Source organism: Lontra canadensis, unplaced genomic scaffold (assembly GCF_010015895.1).
Source record: "Lontra canadensis isolate GAN:19392208 unplaced genomic scaffold, GSC_riverotter_1.0 scaffold6, whole genome shotgun sequence".
Lineage (NCBI taxonomy): Eukaryota > Metazoa > Chordata > Mammalia > Carnivora > Mustelidae > Lontra > Lontra canadensis.
The window spans coordinates 5,374,407-5,391,684 of NW_022631000.1; the positions used below are offsets into that span (position 1 = coordinate 5,374,407).

The 17,278-nt window shown below is 33.6% G+C and overlaps 1 pseudogene; it reads left to right on the top strand.

Moving 5' to 3' along the window:
- The first annotated feature begins 11,108 nt into the window (after positions 1-11,108).
- LOC116864753 lies at positions 11,109-16,385 on the top strand (annotated as a pseudogene).
- The last annotated feature ends 893 nt before the right edge of the window (positions 16,386-17,278 follow it).

Genomic DNA, 17,278 nt, shown 5'->3' on the forward strand with positions numbered 1-17,278 from the left:
ATGCTTGAAGCACTGTGAGTGGTTGGGCAAAAGGATACATTTGAATGCCATTATCAAAGCAACTATAATTAAAGAAATAGAAGTAAATTAGATTTCAGAAGGAATGTATTCTTTAAGGAGATCAAAGAGACATAAAAATAGCTTTAGGGAATCATATACTTCAGCCATAGGTAGAGAAAGGGAGTAAAACAGGAAATCAGATTAAGACCAGATAGATAGGAAAGGGAAACAGAAGCAAATCAGTGTCACTCACATAAGGCAACAGAATGTACCAAGGAGACACTAGTTAACTCTGGTATCAAACACACAATTTTGGTAATGTAAGAAGTTAAAAGAGACAACAAGGGGACCTGGGTGGCTCAGTAGGTTAAGCTTTTGCCTTTGGCTCGGGTCATGATCTCAGGGTCCCCATCCGGCTCTCTGCTCAGCGGAGAGCCAGCTTCCCCCTCTCTCTCTGCCTGCCTCTCTGCCTACTTGTGATCGCTCTCTGTCAAATAAATAAAATCTTAAAACAAAAAAAAAAGAGAGAGAGCGCAAGCGAGACAAGAGTATTTTGCATGTAAAAGAAATGATTGCTAAAACTTTGTTGAGTTGATTTAGTGATTACTGATGAACACAGTGTTAGTATAAGCTGGAGGAAAAGTGGGAGATAAGAAGAGTGAGTAAGTATACTTTTTGCTTAGAGTACAGTGGTAAATACAAGGAGAAATGACTCTAAAATAATTATGAAGTTGAATGGTGAAGTGACTATGTATATTGATATAACAAGGGAGAGAGCTAACTTGCTTATTGAAAATTAATTACTATAACATGGCTACATTATAGAAAGGAAATGAAGGAATTAAGAGCACTTCTTGAGAATTTAATAATGAAAAGTAGCAAGGGCATAGGTTTTGATAGAAATTACATGCTAGGAAGTAATGGGTAGTGATATCATATGCTGAATTAGGAATAAATTATTTAGGAAATTCATAATAGATTAATGGCCTTTGAGACATTTGAAAGTGAAGAGGATCAGCATGGGATATGGGTATTGAAAATGGATATATTGAGAACTCTCTAAGAATTGAAATATAAGCTTCAGAGTTGAATTTTAGGATTTGTAGACTATATTGAGAAACCTAGATGAAAATAGCAAGATCCTGGAAATTTTCCTGAATCTCATATCTACCAAAGGTAAATTACAAGCTTTACTGCATAAGGTTATTATCGGATTTTTATGAAATATTTTTAAGGAACCTATACTGATTGAAATATGCAGAATAATTAAAACAGAACAAAATGTTTTGTTTCTGTGATACAATGTATGTAATACATGTTTGCAATAATTCACTGGTAACTCTAAAGTAAAAATCAGAAAGGAAAGGATTAAAAAAACAAAGAATAATAATGGGTAGTTAGGAAATTCAAAATGAAATTGATGCATGTGAGAAAAAAAGAAAAAGATTGGTGGCTGTTGTTATAAAAAAGAAGTCTAAACAAGATAATTTTAGAGGAGCAGCATAAGTGTCTATTAATATTTATCACATGGCTCTAATATCAAAGGTTGTTTAATATCAAATTTGTTCTTTTGTTGTTTCTAGGCTGTCCAAGTCCCAAAAGGTATACGTGTTTGTAAAATATCTTTTCCTCCCTCCCCGCTCCCTTCTTTCCTCCTTCCCTCCTATTCTGTCTTCCTTTTTCTCCCTCTATTTCTTTCTTTCTTTTTTTTAGCAACTGATATGGAAGAAAGTATACCAAAATATGAATGATGTTAAAAGATCTAGTGGAGACATCATCCTTGCACTTTTTTGTTTTAAACATGTAATTTTATTGCTAACAATGGAGTTCTAGTATAATGTATTTTGAAATTATCTGTATAAAAATAAATACAAGGGTTGCTAATGTTGCTTTATTGTATATCTGTGACTGCCCATATTTCACATCAATAAAATATATGGAATACTGTCACATGCGATGGGAAGGGAGACACAAAGATTAATAATATAGATACAGCACTTATATTATATTCTAATGGGGAGAGGAACATGAATGATGTTCCAGACAGGAATTGGGGAAGCATGTGAAAGAAAAAGCAATGTGCTCTGTAATTCAGAGAGAACTGCTTATTGTAACTTGGGGAATGCTTCATGTAGGAAGTGGCAGAAAACTTCCTTTCATTTTCTTTGTTCATTATTTGTCTTTTCTCTGTCTTCTTTTGGAATCCTTTTTCCATTTATATTTCTCCTTTTGGAACCCAATTTTGAAAATACCCCTTTTTAGCACTGGAAGGAAAGTTTTTCACATGGCTTAGGAAGACTTCACCACCCTTCCCTATTATCACCAGTCTTCAGTCATGATTATGAATAGGAAAAACTAGTAGGCAATTCTACCCTGCATTCCTTTTGTCTATTTCAAATGTACTATGTATATGCTAATGATCAAGAACATTTCTGGGTCTGGAAAAAATTAAAGTGGGGAGAAATTTAAAAGAGGAAATTATGTAAAATTGATGAGAAAATGAGACGTGTTAATCATCACGCTTTAACTCAAAGCCCTGAACTGAATGTTACACATGGTAGGAACAAGGTGAATCGTCCTGAAAGGACAGCCAGACACACACGGTAGTCCCCTCTAACCTGTGGTTTCAGTAACCTGCGGTCAGTGGTAGGTCCAGAAGCAGATGATCCTCTGCCATCAGAAGGTGAATAAGAACCATTCACTGAGTTGCAATGTCTCTGTCATTCACCTTACTTTGTCTACTCACATGGGCACTTTGTCACCTCATGTCATCACAAGAATACAGAGTGAATACAGTATAATAAGATATTTTTAGAAAGAGGGAGAGACAACTTTTACATAACTTTTATTACATGTACTGTTCTATTTTATTATTAGTTATTGTTGTTAATCTCTTACTTACCCAAATTATAAATTAAATATTATCATAGGTATGCATGTATAGGAAAAAATCAGTATGTATAGGATTCAGTACTATTCATGGTTTCAGGCATCCAGTGGGCGATTGGAACATATTCCCAGTGAATAAGGGGAGACTACCTTACTTGCAAAGGAATCTTTTGGACATTCATAAAATCAAAACTCAGAGCTGGACTAGAGTGATGTCCCATTACATTATCCTCAATCCGGGGCCACATGGCACTACTTGTCATTACATAACAAGGTTTTGTACAAATTATCCACTGCTTTCTTGTTTTGCATTGCCCTAGAATTTGATCCAGGATACTTCTACATGAAGTCCAGGTAAAGAAAACTACTTTAATAAAAATGGACCATATAAATACTTTACCAAGTGGAGTCATAGATTAGCTATAACTTGTTAAAAATAAGACAACAGGCCTGATATGAAGTTACTTATCCTAAATCCCATATCACCATACCAAGACTTAATTACAGCTTTGGTTCTCCCAGAAATGGGATCTTAAACCACTCAATCAGGAATCACTAGTTAGGTAATCATCACTGATTGACCCCTGCCATCACCTAAAAGAACATAACTTTGCAATAACCAACCTCCTTTTTCACCAGTATAACTTCCTCATTCCTGTTGCTTTCTGCCTATAAAAGTTTTTCATTTTGTTGACCTCCTTGGAGCTTTTTCTTATCTGCTAGATTGATGCTGCCCAATTCAAATCAGGTTTTGTTCAAACTCTTAAAATTTTCAATATGCCTCAGTTTATCTTTTTTTTTTTAAGATTTTATTTATTTATTTGACAGAGAGAGATCACAAGTAGGCAGAGAGGCAGGCAGAGAGAGAGGGAAGCAGGCTCCCTGCTGAACAGAAAGCCCAATGCGGGACTCGATCCCAGGACCCTGAGATCATGACCTGAGCTGAATGCAGTGGCTTAACCGACTGAGCCACCCAGGTGCCCCCCTCAGTTTATCTTTTAAGAAAGCTAGTGAGGCGTCAAGGAAACTTTTCCAGGAGCCTTTACTGTTTGTGTCTGTGTTGCTGTGTGTGCCTTCCAATTCCTCTGAATAAAGAACACAGAAAAATAATTCTTGGCTGAAGAAGAAAAAGAGATAATAAGGAGAAAACAGATCTTTTAAGATATGGGCTATCAAAAACAACAACAACAACAACAACAAAAAGATATGGGCTATCTTCCCTTTATCTATAATAAGCATAGGTGGAAAGACAAAGGGATCATCATTAAAATACTTAGTACTATATGACTGATAATATTCTCAACTAATTTGCCTCTTTTTCTTAATTAATAACATTAATGTGAGAGATAATGCATTTACGAATGAATCATTCTGTTTTTCATTGTATTTGAAGGTTGTAGAATATGTCACCCCAAATAAGCCTCTTCAGCACAAGGGTTATTTTGAGCTGATTATTTTGAGAAACAGCAGATTAAAATAGAGTAAAACAGAGTAAAAGTTACCCTTTTGTAAAACACATTTACATCAAATCTCCATTTGTAATGGTACTATTAAGTACCTTCTGTACTAAGAAGGGAAGAATGACTAACTCACCAGAACCTCTTATCATAATGGAGAAAGCACAGATTTAAATCTATATAACAAATCTTACTCTTATTTACCTTCATTTATCTGGTGACCTCTCCTAATTGCACCCCTCTGTCACCTGACACACATACCTTTGGATTTATGCCACCCAGGAAAGGTACTCATTTTCCCTGGGCATCTCCCATAGATAGATAGATGATAGATAGATGATATATAGATAGGGTATACATGTTAATTAACTTCTATGTTTTTTTTTCCTTCTTAATCTGTCTTTTATTATAGAGGGTCTCTGTCAAGAACTTAGAAGGTGAGAAGTAAAATTATTTTTCCTCCTCTACATATTTTACCAATGTTTTAAGTTGTAATTTTCTAAGAGATGGCAAATTATTTGCAACAAAGTACATTTCCAATAATTCCAAAACTGTAGGGTTATACTGCTAGTGGGTTCAATTTGTATATCCTTATTTTAGCCTTAATATAATGTTTCACATTACCAATATTGGAAATCTTTTTTTTTTTTAAATGTATCCCTGCTTGTTTAGTGATTTTAAAATGAACATGCATGCCTATGTATTCTTCATTTGTTATGGGAGTTGGTATAAACTCACCAAGATTTAAAAAAATATATATATACATATATATATATATATGTATATATATATATATAAATATTGGGGGCACCTGGGTGGCTCAGTGGGTTAAGCCTTTGCCTTCTGCTCATGTCAGGATCTCAGGGTCCTAGGTCCCCGCATCTCATCAGGGTGGCTCAGTGGGTTAAGCCTTTGCCTTCTGCTCATGTCAGGATCTCAGGGTCCTAGGTCCCCACATCTCATCAGGCTCTCTGCTTAGCAGGGAGCCTGCTTCCTCTTCTCTCTCTGCCTGCTGCTCTGCCTACTTGTGATCTCTCTCTCTGTGTCAAATAAATAAATAAAATCTTTTTTAAAAAATTGAAGAATAAATATTAATTCTGTTCAAACATGAATTGTTCTTTCTATCAGTAGACTTTCTATGCTCTTATCCATGTGATTTGAAATGTTGGAACAATCTAACTCAGAAGGTAATTGCATATCAATCCATTCATTTCAGAAATAGCTTTTTAAATTGGTCATGGCACTGATAATGTAATCTTAACAAGAGATTTCTCTGTTAAAATAAAGATACTGTATGATCCAGGAGGTGGCTACATTTAACATAAACTTCAAAAATTTTCTCAGAAAATCTCCCCTCCACCTCTATAAGATAGAGGGGCTTCAAAAAAAAAAAAAAAATCAATCAATGAAGAATGAACTCTCTTGAAAGAGATTGATCTCTTGAGAACTATTATCAGTAAAGGCCGGAGACAAGTATTACTAGAAAGAGCTTTCAGATTGACTTGTTTTGTTGTGTACTTGTTCTTTTAGAAGTAATATTTTGGTCTACATTAAAAAATTTGCTGTGATTTTGATGTAGTTGTAGATGTTTCATCACAAAACAGGATTTTAGCTATATTGTATTATATTTTCAATCATATTTTATATTAGGCAATTTCTAATAATAAGATGAGAAATAAGTATTGGATCAATGAGGTAGCTTAATTATTCTTCTAGCCATGGTATGTTAATCAGCATGGAACTCTCACTCTACAGTAAATCAGAAAACCAAGTAAAATATATGAGGCATGTTTTCAAATTTTGTGCAACTGTCAACAAAGATTGTGATCTCTTTCAGAGGGAATGCATGCAAAGTGAAATTTAGAATTTTATGGCTCTGTCTGGGGGCCTAATTAGAGTGAAGTGTAAAGAGGTTGAATCCAAGTAGAATATAGGAATCTCAGGAATAAGAGAAACAGAAATTGAGTCTGGGCCTGCTACAGCAAAAAGAATTAAAAGGATAGAGTGTCGGGACATCTGGGTGGCTCAGTCGGTTAGGCATCTGCCTTCAGCTCAGGTCATGATCCTGGGGTCTTGGGATCTAGACCTGCATTAGGCTTCTTGCTCAGTGGGGAGTCTGCCTCTCTCTCTTCCTCTGCCCCAGCCCAGTTTATGTCCTCTCTCTCTCTCTCTCTGTCTCTGTCTCTTACAAATAAACAAAATCTTTAAAAAAAAAAAAAAGTGTCAAGGAGAAGAAACCTACCCAGAAGAGGAATTCCAGAATTGCAATACTGTCACTTTGTCTTTTGACAAATCCTCAGCTGTGCCTCCACTATTCAAGACTCTACAGTCCTGGCAGGATGCAGTGATCTGTGTTGAGTGGACACTCCAAAAGCCATAGAGGTCTGAGAGATACAGGAGTTCTAAGCAGCTAGAGTAAAACAAAACAAAACAACGCTTATTTCAAATCCAGGACAAAAGCTTATACTCTAGAAAGCCATCCTTTTTGAAAAAGGCTAGTTCAGCCCTTTATGTAATTTATATCTGTCTTAAAATTGCTTTAAAAGGGGCATCTGGGTGGCTCAGTGGGTTAAAGCCTCTGCCTTCAGCTCAGGTCATGATCCCAGAATCCTGGGATCGAGCCCCGAGTTGGGATCTCTGCTCAGCACGGAGCCTGCTTACTCATCTCTCTGCCTGCCTCTCTGCCTACTTGTGATCTTGTCTGTCAAATAAATAAATAAATAAAATCTTTTTAAAAAATAGCTTTAAAAACAAATATTTTTATGAAGATTAATCTGATACACGAGTAAAAGAACTGTCTATGAGCAAAAATGCAACACTTCTTAAGGAGACTCAAATATCCATAGTAGTCAGCATACCATTAAAAATTAGGGAAAAAAGTTTTCCAGTTCCACATGTAAGGAGCTTGCATGTCACCACTCCCTTCTAGCAAGTAAAAAGCTTAAACTAAAAAAATCACCATCTCTTTTTATATCCAAAGATGGGAAGATGCGGGGCAGAATGCTGGCACCAAGATTAGGAAGACATATGGTGAATACTGGGAGTCAGCTTACTGGAGCAGAGTTGAATGAGTGGAAACTTCTGTAGGAACTGTCGCCAGAAGAGGAAAAACTGTAACCAATTCCTGGAGTACAGTGAGGACAACTATGGCAGTTGATAATTTTGGTGAGGTACTATCAGAGCCTCACTGTCCTTGGGGAGGGGAAATAACCAGCTCTAGCCCACTCTTGTCATTCTATTTCCCATCAAAGAGAGAAGGAAAACTGAGAAATACTTGTAAAATTCACAGTCCAGAGGCATAGGCTCACTCAAAGACTGAGACTTAATTATAGCGCTATAAAACACTTCATCTCCCATGTGCCCTACCACCACATTACTAATGACTTATTTATAACAATTTGTTACATCCAATACCTCATGTCTGGCTATCAAGAAAAAAAGTGCCAAAGCATACCAGATAGCACAAATCAAAACCAAAACCAAAGCCACAATTTGCAAAGACAGAACAAACATCAGAACCAGACATGGTTGGGTTGTTGGAATTAGCAGGCTAGGAATTTAAAACAAGTGTAACTAAGGGCACTTGGTTGACTTAGTCAGTTGAGTGTGCGAATCTCAGAGTTGTGGGATTGAGCCCCGAGTCAAGCTCCACAATCAGTGGGTAATTACTAAAAATGTAAAAAATAGAAGTATAAATTATTTGTTAGAAAGAAGAAAGTGAAATCGTAAAATGCTCAATTAAAACCACAAAAGCAGCAAAAGAATGGAACATATAAAAACAAAGAACAAGGGCAACAAAAAGAAAACAGTAATAAATATGGTAGATATTAATTCAACAATATCAGTAGTCACTTTAAATGTCAGTGCTCAAAATGCACCATTTAAAAGAAAGAGATTTAAAGAGATTAGAAATGCAAGACCTAATTATACATTGTCTATGAGAAAACTAGTTCAAATATAAAGATACATACACATTAAAAGTAAATGGGTGAAAAAAAATATATTATGCTAACTCTAAGCCAAAGAAAGCAAGAGAGGCTGTATAAATATCAGACACCATTTTAGCAAACACTATACAAATAGCAATAGGCACATTCTTCAAAATAATCAGCCTGTAGTCTTAAAAATTTCAATGTTAAGAAACAAAGGCTCAGGAACTCTTCAGATGAAAGGAAGCTAAAAACATGGCAACTACATATAATGTCTGAATCTGTATTTATTCCTGGACCTGACTGGGGAAAACAAATAGCTATAAAATACACCATTTTAACGGTTGATGAAACATGGATATAGATTGTGGATTAGATAATAGTGTGGCACCAAAGCTAATTTTTCTCATTTTAACTATATTGTAGTTATGTAACAGGATATTCTTGTTTTTTTTAAAAGAATAGTCCCCAGAAAATTCTCAAATGTTTCAGAAAAAAAAAATATTCATATACACATACAAGCAAACATACACATGAGAGGGAGAGGGACACAGAGAGAGAAATAAAGGGGGGGCAGAAAGAATGATTAGATATAAATAATAGGTGGATCTGGGTAAATGATATACTAGAGTTTCTTGTATTATTCTCACTTTTTTCTCAAGTTTTCTGATATATAAGAATGAAAAGTTACAAAAATATCAGTTAAGTAAAACCATTGAAAATGAATATGTGAAACAATGACTAAAGGAAAAATGGGAAAAATTGATATTATCACTCATCAAAGCATCAACTTTGGAGACTTGGAACTTAACAGGGATCCTAGAAATAATTTTGTCCTAATCTTCTAATTTCTGCATGGAGAACTCAGGTCTACAGGGATTAAATAAATAATTTAGGGTACAAAATTAGTTAGCTGCAGAGCCAGGCTTATGATCCGAATTCTTTTACACACAGACCTATATATTTTTCCCCATTAAATCTATTGTTTCTCCTCATAAGTTAAGGCATAAATGCTATCTATTGACTCTTCTTATGCAAATAAAAGGCACCATGTGACATGCAGAGCAGTCAACGGAGTCATCTGTAATTTCCTTCTTTTTTACTTGCCTTTCTCATAGTACCAGGTGAAATTACAAAATTCAGAGAAGTGGTATGATGAAAGACTTTTTTTTTTTTTGGTATTATATTGATCTCCATTAATTTTACATGTTCTCCCACAAAACCTTTTTATTCATTCAAAAATAAACTTTAACATGCTATAATGGAATTATCTGTTCTCTGACACTACATTTTCAGACATACATGAATATTTCCTTAATACTTGAAAATAAACAAAGGCTCAAAATATCTATTAAAATAAGAGAGATGCTGGATAAATACCTTTGGTCGCTTGTAGACACAATTGCACAATGCATTATGTGGACTATAACACAATACAAATAGATGCATATCCCACTTGATTTTATTCCTGCATTTTACTTCATTTTGATCACATTTTAAAAAATGGATTTGAGGTTTAGACCCTTAATAAATCTTTGATATTCTCTCTACATTGTGAAGTTTACTGGGATGAAGATTTAAAATGTAAACCATGACACTTGAATGAAAATTGAAAAAAAGCACAAACAACTCTACTATTGCATTACATCTTGGCATTTTATAGCGTGCATGCCTGTTTATTAAAAGAATGAAACAGTAACTCTCCGAGAGCAGAAGGTAGGAAAAAAATGCAATACAAAAAATATAATTCAACTTTAAATTTATTCTGTTACTTGAGTTGAGGCCACTATATAAAATATCACTAAGAGGGGCACCTGGGTGGCTCAGTTGGTTGAGCATCTGCCTTCATCTCAGGTCATGATCCTGGCGTCCAGGGATTGAGTCCCACATCAGGCTCCCTGCTCAGCAGGGAGACTGCTTCTCCCTCTGACCCTTACCCCTCTCATACTCTCTCCCTTTCTCTCTCTCTCCAATAAATAAATAAATAAATATTTTTTAAAAAAATCACTAAGAAATTTTCTTCAACTTGTAATGTAAGTAGGTAAAAAAAACTGTGAAAAAAAAATAAAAAAATAAAAAAAAAATAAATAAATAATTAAAAAATGGTAAAGACTAAAACTGTGTCCAATTTTTTTAGCTTTTTAAATTTTTTATAATTTTCATAATTTATGTTTTCCTAGTAGTCCATTTTCAAAATTCCTGTGCATTTCTACTAAAATGTTCTTATTATTTTTCTGTCTCCTTCAATCTGGAATTTTTGTGCTAATACTCATTTTTTTTTTAATTTTCTTTTTCTCTACATCCAGTCTTGTAAAATTATGTCTATATTAATCATCCTATAAACATTTTTTTGTTAAAGGTTTTTTTGGTTCAGTTTTATTAATTCTTTAGTTTATGATCATTACTACTTTATTCTTACATTTATTTTGTATTTTCTTGTAAAATGTTGATAAATTATTTTTTAAATTATAATTATGGTTATAAAAAACCACTTATGAGTATCATTTAACATTTTTTCTTAATCAACTTTTTTCACATATGTGGTAAAAATATTTCAAGTTAAAAAAAAAGCAAGAATAAAATATTGCTTGTTTCCTAATTTTTAAGTTCTAATTTAATTGCAAAATGCTCAGAAAATACTACCTATACACAATTTCTAATTTTTGGAAATTTTTAATATGTTCCATCCTGGCAACAAATTCATAGTCTTTTTAAGTAAATATTTGAGAGATGTTTTTATATCAGATGCTTCTGTTTTTTAGTGCAGTGATAACTTTCAATTATACCCTGCAAATATCTGGTACCCTCAGTTAATTTTTATGTAAATGATATGATGAGCACGTTAAGAGGTATTTAAGAATCCTAAAAATTTACAGTTTGTCAAATTCTCTCAATTTTGCTGAATTTTCCCAGTACATAAAGGTTATATTATATTTTTGGTAGATTAAAACCTTTATGACTACAAAACATCTCTACCTGTCTCATTTTAAAATTTTACTTTAAGTCCATATTTGTCCAAATTTCACTGATGTTGCCAGACTTTGATTCTACAACATCCTTGTAATGTCAGTATTTTCAACCACATTGTGCTATTACTGATGCTTCCTTTTAAATTTATAGCTTGATATTTTAACATGCACTGAGAAAATTTATCTTATTAGACACAGATATTTTTCATTCCACTTATTTTAAGATGTGATATTTTTGTTAACTTTATTTCAGGCATGGTGTTTTATTTAGGGAAAAGCATAGTCTTTTCTTAATCGATGACATATATTCTTTTCCTTCAGTAATGTGAACACTAAATAGTCTACTTTTATTGTTCAAATGGTTACCTTAAAAATTGTAATATTTTGTTATATTTGTATCATATGTAAAATATAATATCTATATACAATATAATATAAAAATCATAAATATATTATGATGAAAGTCATATAAATTCTCCCACCTTAGATCAAACTAATCAATAACCCTAAGATGTTATAGTAGTTTCCTTCCCCAATGACCTCCAAAAATTTGTTGAAATGACCTGCAATTTTTATCCCTATCAATAAAACTTTTTACATTATTCCTCTGCATTTTTAGAAAATACTTATTACCACTTATTTTAAACTTTACAGTTACATTATCAATTGTTATAAACTTAAAGTTATAAGTTATAATAGTTTCTTACTCAAGTGTTTGTCTAATGATCTTCATATTCTGTATTATTCTTTAATTAGTTCATTTGCTTGCTTAGAAACATTAATCAGTTCACTATTGATAGAGATGAAGATAAAGATGTGGAATTAAGGCAAATCTCCTCATACATAAGCAATCAGTGGTATATAACTGAAAACTATCTTCTTAGAACCAAATAATGTATAATATTTTAGCCTTAGCAGAAAGTCCAACAAAAGGATGATGAGTCAAGTGAGCATGAAGCACATTTTTTTCAATTAGTTTGTCTATAGAGGGTTAGGTCAGCTCATGAAGAACTTCTGTTTCTTTTAGTCGTTTTAAAGAAATATGGTTATGAAACTTCTGCTACCGAGTTGCAGTAAATCACATTTACATTTTTACAAATAATGCCCTTTCTTCTTCATGTTGCTGTTTCTTAAGCTTATCATTTAACTGTGAGGTTGACAATCATAATTGTTGATAGCTATTTTTTTATTTAAAAAATACATATACTTGCACTATTTACACATTAGTAATGAGGTATAATTATAATTTTTAATTTTAAACTGTTATTGTAGTTAATGCAATTTGGATTGGTATTGCAATTAAATGTTCATCAAAAATCACCAAATACGTGTATACTTAATGAGTTTATTGAAATAATTTATTATGTAAGCTCAGAACCTTTGGTAAAATAAACATGGATATAAATGGATTAAATGACTGAATTCAACCATATCATCCTCTACAAAATTTGAGGCAACACAGGCGACCTAGGTGATATGTAAGTTTAATATGGACATAGCACAAATTAGGAGGAAAGTGACATAGATGATTAAAATCACAAAAATTTGAAACATGAGCCCGACAAGAGACTGTGATGCTTGTTAATTTGGGAGGCAAGGAAAAAAAAAAAAAAAAAAAAAAAAAAAAAAGAAAAAGGCTTAAGAAAATCAACCGTGTGCCTCCTTAAAGGGCCTTAAAAATAGAGAAGAGGTTATGTGATAAATTATCACAGCAAATGAATAAAAAGTTCAAATGCATTAGAGACTCAACCAGGTGTGTACTTGAAATTGAAAACTGAGTGTTGCAAGTACTATCATGAACATAAGCAAATAAGATATGTCTCTGTCCATCCATTCACTTTGTGACCTGTGAATGATGTTTATTCAGATTACTTCAGCATTGCACACAAAGGCCCACACCATGGATTCCAGGATCAAAATGTTATCGAAAATAAATAGTTCTACCAAACTAACTGAAATGTTAAATGTAAACAAGAGCCATGAAGTATCAACTAACCATGTAGTTTTTAATTCCAGGTGGTGATAAAAATGGCAAAAAAATAATGTGAACAGTAGGAGAAGTGAGAACCAGGTTATAGACTCAAATTTTATTTTGTTATAGATTTATTGTTTTTTTTTTCCCAATTTCCTCATTCTGTGTGTGTGTGTTTCTTGAAGGGATCATAAACTTAATAATCAAAACCACATGCAACTCTTTATTATTATTATCCACTAATACAGATCAAATACTCACATTTTTTCCCATTTTCTACAATATTACCACAGATCCTTGAAGTAGATACAATCTTGACTCGTTTTCTGGAGGCAGATATTACTGTATCTGTCACTAATTTTCCCTTTCTAACATTGGCTATTGAGGTAGATTGAATTACGGCTTTAGCTTCGGCATGGTCTTAGCATGAGTCTGGTATCCTTGTTGGCCTCTTGATCTAGGAGTTTGGGCCATAAGTGGCTTGCTTGGACTAATGGCATGTCATGATCACTGACAGTGTGCCATTTCTGAATCTAAGAAGCCATTACATGGTTCTGTGTGGTGTATTGTGCTTTTGCCATTACTATGAGGAGGGCTTTCTCTGGCTGATCTGCTGATCCAAGGAGGATGAGATACATGTGGAAAAGACCAGAACCTGCAGATCTACAGTTCTGCCCATGTGAACCCATCCTGGAGTAGATAACCCCCAGCTGACTCTTAGGTTCATAAGGGGGCCTAATCAGATTTAGTTAAGCTGCCAAGCTGAGCTGGGCCTTGGTTAGCCACCCAAGTGTCAGCATCAACAAACCTCTTGTTTTTAAGATAGTTGATATGAAGACATGTGTTTTTGTTTTGGCGATAGCTAATACAGAATTTTTTTTTTTTTTTAATGGATGTTCCCATGTGTTTCTTCTGTCTCTTTTCCGAATTGGGTAACTGAAATTAAATAACTGAGTAAGTTACTAAGTGCTCCTCATTAATTTGCTATAGTATGAGGAAATCACGGTATATATTCCATAAACAGTAAACTAACAGGGCACATGAATATTAGGTTCAGTTTATTGAGGTAATTCACAAGAGCAATGCTTTGGGAAAGCTTGTGTATTTTTTAGAGTTACCTAGCTTTCTTTTTGGTCTAGTCATCGAGATTTTTTTTTTTCATTTTTCTTTGATGAAGGTATAAAATAATTGGGGATAGCTCAAAATCATGCTCAAAATCATAAATTCAAACCTTTAAGTATTACTTTCACTTAAAGTCCACTCAAAACACTTTAGTAACTTTCCTTTTCCTAGACATACTCTATCTGGAAAAATTCTCCTAAATGCTGTTGCTCTCAACACATTTATAACTTGTCAACATTGCCCTTACTTTGCCTACTCATGTTTTATCCTCTTAAAAGGAAGGATTTTACGGAGTCACCTTCAGAGTGATACAAAATTGAATTCACACTGACATTCCCATAAAGTTTCTCCTGGATTTTACTGTGCTGTGGCAAACATTTAGGAGACTATTGACTGGAGTTACTAGTTCAATGTGTATTCAAACTTTAAATACCTCACAAAGAATCCAATCTGTATTCTCTCACCAGTATAGCAGTTGTGTCTGGGAACCCAGCAGTAACCTGACCAAGATAGAGTCTGTATCATAAAGACAAAAGAAAACAAAACCTCTTAAGTCAGCGATATAGCAGAAATCAAGATAATATTGCATATGCTTTTTGAACACCTAGTGAGGCAAGATACCAAAAGCAAGAATGAATATAAAACCAGTGTAAAACTGGTTTCCCCAACCCAGACAATTTAATCATGTTGCAAAAGAAGAAAGATTACTTGCTATTCTACTGTGCACAACTGTCAGTGCTATAGGTTAGAATGACTAGATTTAGACAAGTTGCTAAAGGGATAGCCTTAAAATCATCAAGTTTTAATAGCATTTCTATTTTTGAAGTGATAAAAAAATTAAAAATTTTAAAATTTGAAAAGTATAATCACTTTTGAGAACATCACTTTTAAGTAACTAGGCAGGAATCTCTACAAAAATTTTATTTTTTGAAAGTTTTTATTTTAATTTTAGTTAATATATCATGTTATATAGGTTCAGGTGTACAATATAGGTATTCAACACTTCCATATATCACCCAGGGCTCATCAAAAGTGCCATCACCTATCTCATCCATCCCCCCAATCACCTCCCCTCCAGTAACCACCAGTTTGTTCTCTTAAGAATCTGTTTCTTGGTTTGTCTCTCCTCTCTTTGTTTTTTTTTTCCCCTTTGTTATTTTGTTTTGTAAATTCCACATATGAGTGAAATCATGTCTTTCTCTGACTGATTTATTTCACTTAGCATTATACTCAGTAGCTCCATCCATGTCATTGCAAATGGCAAGATTTCATTCTTTTTTATGGCTGAATAATATTACATTGTATATGCCACATCTTTATCCATTCATCAATTGATGGAAAAAATTCATTTTTAACAGGAATAAAATAGAAGAGAGTGAGTATAAAATAAAATATGTGTGCAATATGATAAAATTGTGTGTGTGTGTATACCAATACATTATTCCTGCCAAATGTTTGCCATCTACCTAAAGGATGTGAAAGAACTAAATTTATCATGCTTGGTATGATTTACATTATAAATGCTGGAGACCAGATTCCATTTATTGAGTTGGAATACCCTGTGTTCAGAAATAATTGAAAAAGTTTATCTGCCTAGTATTTTCCAAGGGACTAGGAGTGTGTTGATTATACGAGCTGAGTCATACTTCCTGTGGCAATGAGAGATGACTTAGCATGAAAGCCATCACATACAAATTTCTTTTTTTTTCTTTTTTCTTTTTTTTTTCTCAAGACTTTAAACCAGGGGGCCTACTGCAAGGGCATGAAGGATGACATGAATTCTGTTTGGAGACGTCTTTGAGCTCACCTCGTAGACACGGTGAGAAAAGTTCACCCTACCAAGTTGAAAAAACTTACAGACAAGAAATTATCACTGAAATTAAATGGTGGCAGATATGTCCAAGAAATATTGCAAGGTTTGATCCCTTTATGAATCTTGTGATAGATGAATGTGGGAGATGACAAGTCATGGACAACACAACAATACTGGAATGGTGCTATTATAAGAAATAGTGTCATTATGTTAGAAGCCTTGGAACAGGTATAAACAATGGATGTGTTCACTGGAAGAAATAAACAGCTTCCACATGTCCTCTCTTCATAGCACCTGTTTTATTACAAGGCAAAATCTACTCATGTGCATTTTCATATTGAACTTTTTTGTTAAATACACTCTTGTTAATAGTAAAAAAGAAAAAGAAAAACAAACAAGCAAAAAAACCTCAGCACCAAGAAGTGGAGCTTATAAAATGAAGGGTAGAGACAGCATAAAATATACATTAATTATTCTAAAGGAAAAACCTGTGGACATTTTAGAATATAGAGTACAAATGAGAAGGATATAGGTTTTTGAAGGTTATGATAAATTTGCAATTTTTTTAAAAGTAAAAACATATCCAGACTGATTTTATCTGGTTTTTATTAAAGCATTGGTCCTCAAGAAGAGTTATACAGAAAACTAGATTTCAAGGAGGTATAGAGGTGTATAGTTCAGAAGAGACACAGGCTTAGGTTATTGGATCCTAAACCAATTTTATCAAGAGAATTTCATCACATGCTTATGTAATTAATGGATTTACCAAGTACCTCATGATGAAGAATTGGCTGGCCTAGTGCAATGGCTTATTAAAGATTCAAGTTTGATGTTAGGTGGGAGATAATATATTGAAAGAGATCTTCCTTAGGATAGATTTTATTCTTTGAATTAGAAACCATTATATGATACTTTCATAGTCAGAATACAGGAACCAGGAAATCAAGGAGTGGTCATGGGAGTGGCTTCTCTCACTATTATCCTTAGTAAATTACCCAAAAGAACTTTTTCTTTTTATCTGGCAACTTTGAGCTCCACTTTTGAAAGGGACTTAGTCCTGGAGAAGTGTATGCTTCCTCTATGGGTGGACAAAAGTAGTACTGTTGAATTGGAAAACAGTCTTGCCA